Here is a 4158-nt window from a genome sequence, read left to right on the forward strand (position 1 = left end):
AATATTTTCCTCCATACACATCAAGCTGTCTCTAGGAAGCCTTTCTTAGAAGGAAAATGTAAGGTAGCAGGCATAGATCTTAGAAACACTTTGCAAAAAGAATCAGGAAAACATTTTCATTCCTCAGTCCCCAGACAAAAACTAAGTTGTGAAGCATATGAAAATAGAAGGGCTGCTGCTGAGGTTTTAATAGTTAAAAACAGCTGATTTTTTTGTACAGGTTGTGAGTTACAGTATTTTTTCTGGCAAAATCACCTCTACTGAAACAGGTTAAGTGTGTATCTATCTTTCAAGAGCATTCCTATGAAAGCTAGATAAACCCCTAGTGAATACAAACTGGGTCAGTTTCTTCATGCAGAAGCAACAAAATTGACAGAGTATAGCTATTGACACAAAGTCTCTATTTTCCTACATATGTGGTTACACAAAAACTCTGTTAACATTTGGTTAGCCACCATTTTTTCAGTTGGATAAGGTTTTCAAAGAGCGTAGGTGAATTAGCAGCTCAAATTCCACTTTTTTCAATAATGAAATGAGGTACGTAGAAATCTAAGTCATCTAAAAGATTAACAAAGAAAAAAACCCAAACAAACAAAAAACCCATTGCTTAAAATGTGCTGATCAATACTAAGTGCATTACAAAAGTTTATCCCAACTTGTTATAGATTTTTAGATGTATTTTAAAGTTACCTATGAAGTAACACAGCAAGTAATCAAATATTGCTTGTTTTACTTATATGGGTACTTCCAACAAAGTCTGCAGCACTATTGAAATAAGCATAGACTAACCAAGTAAGTCAGACAAGCTTAACATCTCTAGGTTTAACTTACTTTGTTTGGAAAGCATTTCAGCATACACCAAGTATTTTACTAACAAAAAACCCTATGAAGATTAGCTGGCGTCAACAGTCAACTTAGGGGGAGGATCCAAAGGGAGTACAGCGGCATGGACACATCGCTTTCAATCAATGGGGATGTAAAGGAGCATCCAGGGACATTTTTTTTACGCCCCCAAATTGTGTAAGAATGTGCCCTCGCCCTTTCCCTGCATGCTCAATGGCACCTCTCCTGCTCCAGAAAGTAAACTTTTCTGGGCAAAAGTGTCAATTACTTTGGGAAAATCTGGCATACTTTCAGGAATATATAACCATATTTTCTCAAACATGAGAGGACCCCTAATAATTAGATTCTATATGCAGAATTTTTATAAATTTATTACATTTTTCCAGGCATATAATCTAAATCTAGAAGATTTGCATTCAGTTAGTCCCCCTCCCATGATTACAGCACTGAAAATAAATCCTGGGGCTCAGACAGTCCACTTGCCATTTACACATTTTGCCTGCTTTTGCAATGCATATTTTCAACACAACATAGAATCCAGTGGTTTAAGCAAGAAACACGATACACTAGAGCACATTATACTGATTATTTAATGACAGAGATGCAATAGTGATTTTTTTTTTGTGTACAAACATATCAGGTTATATATATCTACACTCCTCATATCACACTACAAAAGAAAACCTTCACCCATTACCAAAAAACTGCACCCGCGCACCTGCACACAGGCCCGCTGGCCACCCGAACCCGTTACAATATCCGCAACATAAGCAACACACGCAAATCAAACAAGCACATCCTGTTCCCTCAGACCAGGCAACACTTCCCTTCCTTCCCCACCCATTGCGGGGTCACATACTCAGTTCAAATGTCCTCTCTGTCATTGTCGTCACTCCAGCTCCCACTGGAGGACCCGCTGCTGCTGTCGCTGTTGCTATCCTTGTTTCCGCTTGTCCCTTCCTCTTCTTCGCTGCCACCACCTGCCTTTCCACTCGAGGGACCTTGGATGATCCTGCCACATGTCTATGCCAGATGGCTTTGACCACGTACTCTCCATCCTCCACTACCGATTTCTGGTAGTAGGTCCGGAGTTCGCTCAGAACCATTTTCATGCAGCCCACTACCTCTACGTCCATTTGCCTGTACAACAGGAGGTTCCTGGCCTTCCACAGGGCACTCCTGACTGTGAAAGACCAGAAGATACTCACCCAGTGCAGCCTATTCATTGTGAGCCCAGGACTAATGTGAACGAAGTCTCCACGCTACGGCGGGAACTGCTGGCGCACACCAGATCCACTTTAACACCTCACTGGGTGAAGCAGATGGGTGGGTCACAGTGGTGGGAGCAATATCCGAAGCCGAGCCGGGGTCCCAAGGGGGGAGAGCAAAGGGAAGACAATGGACAGAGTGGAGGAGGTCTACACCCCACCAGGGTCTGAAGCTGTGGGGATGAATACGAGGCCGGTAGGCTTTTTGGAAACTCAGAGGAATCCTCAGACAAGGGAGGAGAGAGAGAAGAAGTGAAGGAAATGGGTACCCTCTACTTCGACTACAAGGTTCTTTTTCATTTGAACATTTAAATAAATGCCGCCGCCACCTAATCAAGCGGATACTGCGGCAACTAAAGTGGAAACGATGGGAGGCGTGGGTGTTTCTTTTTCCCTGACCTGGTCTCCCCTTTTTTTCCTTCTTCGCATTGGGAGTGGATGTGATCTCTGCCAGCAGCCTAGTACCCTGGACACAGCAGAAGTCAATTAAGAAGAGGAAAAGAGGGGTGGATGTTCCCTTCCAAGGAGCCCTACTTTATTAACCACCTCCAGTCAGAAATTAAGCTGGGTCAGCAATCTGAGTGAAGGGGAGAGCCAGCTCTAATGTTCGAGTGAACATGGGCCAAGCAAAGGAAGTTGCCTTTACCCCGTCAACAAAAGAAAAAGAAAAAAAGGTTCCGACGGGTCCCAATAAATTTTCTTTCCAGTTTTCTTTCATTACATTTGCCATTTTCTGTTTTATTCGTTGGCACGAAGATCCAGGTGCGAGCCAGTGATCGGCAGGGATTGGGGCGGTAACACCAACACCAACACCTCCCTCACTCTTCCTTCCATCTTTAATAACCATCAAGCAAAAAAAAAGTCATGGCAGGAGGGAACATACGAGAGAAAGAGAGGGGAGTCACCCTGATCTAGCTGGGAGAGGGCACGGTGTGCGGGAGAGGGCCAGCGAACCTCCGTAGGGTACAAGGGCACACGCCCTTCTGAAGGGGCTACCCAACATTGATGCAGGAGCAAATCTGGCTGCAGAGCTGGCTCCCCCTTTTCCATACCTCTCTGGCACAGGTTCAGAGCCAGAGGAGGTGGTGGATTGTCTTGATGGCTCCGTAGCAGTCGGCCCATGGGCAGCTTGGTCATCCCAACTGCCCCTCTCTATCTCTCCGGGTGCTCACTGGAAGAGCTTGTTGGGCTATGAGTCATTTCAGCTCCTTGTGAAATTTGCCCAGATCCTAGTGCTGGATGCGCTCCCAAACGCACTGGCAAACATCACCCGGGAGCAGGTCCAGGGGCAATGTGGTGTCCCTTAGTTTCACCATCTCCTGCATCTTCCTGTGGTCTCTCATGGTTGCTCGGCCTATGCTCTTCAGGCCTTACACACTGCAGCACTGCATCAGGGTCTAAAACAACGACAGTGCACCCATGATTAATGGTCTATAGTTTCTGGCATGGATAACCCACATTGTCTCAGGATGTCCTCTGCAAACTATCTCATGAAAAAAGCAGATTTAGATTCTTCATTGGTCACCAGTATGCAGATACATAGTGATACACCAGAGGAAAACATTACATTCTGCAAAAAACAGGAGGTGCACATGTTTTGAAAAACTAATTCATCCACTGCAGATGGAAAAGGTGGGGGGCAGCACATGGGGGACCCAGAACTGACTCTTGTGTCCTAGGACAATGCCATCCCTCGCCGGGCAAACTCCCCTCTTTGATGGCGAGACGCTCCTGTTGAGCGGTTCGGACTGGGCAAAGCTACCTTGGCAGGGCCTCCTGCCATGTTGGTGGCCCCACACATGAGGAGCAAAGGCCTGGGCAGCCAAGTAGGGCACCTGGTGCCAGAGCAGTGTCCCCGGTAAACGCTGGTGAGGGAAGGGAGCCGAAGGAAGGCCAAAGCTTAGCCTGGGAGCCCTTTGGTTCCCAGTCTTGGGCCCCACTTGGGCGTCAGGGCAGGCACATGCTGCCTCTGACGCATGGAGGGGGCACTGGGGACCCCGCCAAAGGCCCTTGCACCCCTCCGTCACTCCGTGGGGGTGCCGCACGG

This window comes from Gavialis gangeticus, unplaced genomic scaffold, assembly GCF_001723915.1.
Source record: "Gavialis gangeticus isolate Ggan-Ray unplaced genomic scaffold, GavGan_comp1, whole genome shotgun sequence".
NCBI classification, from domain to species: domain Eukaryota; kingdom Metazoa; phylum Chordata; order Crocodylia; family Gavialidae; genus Gavialis; species Gavialis gangeticus.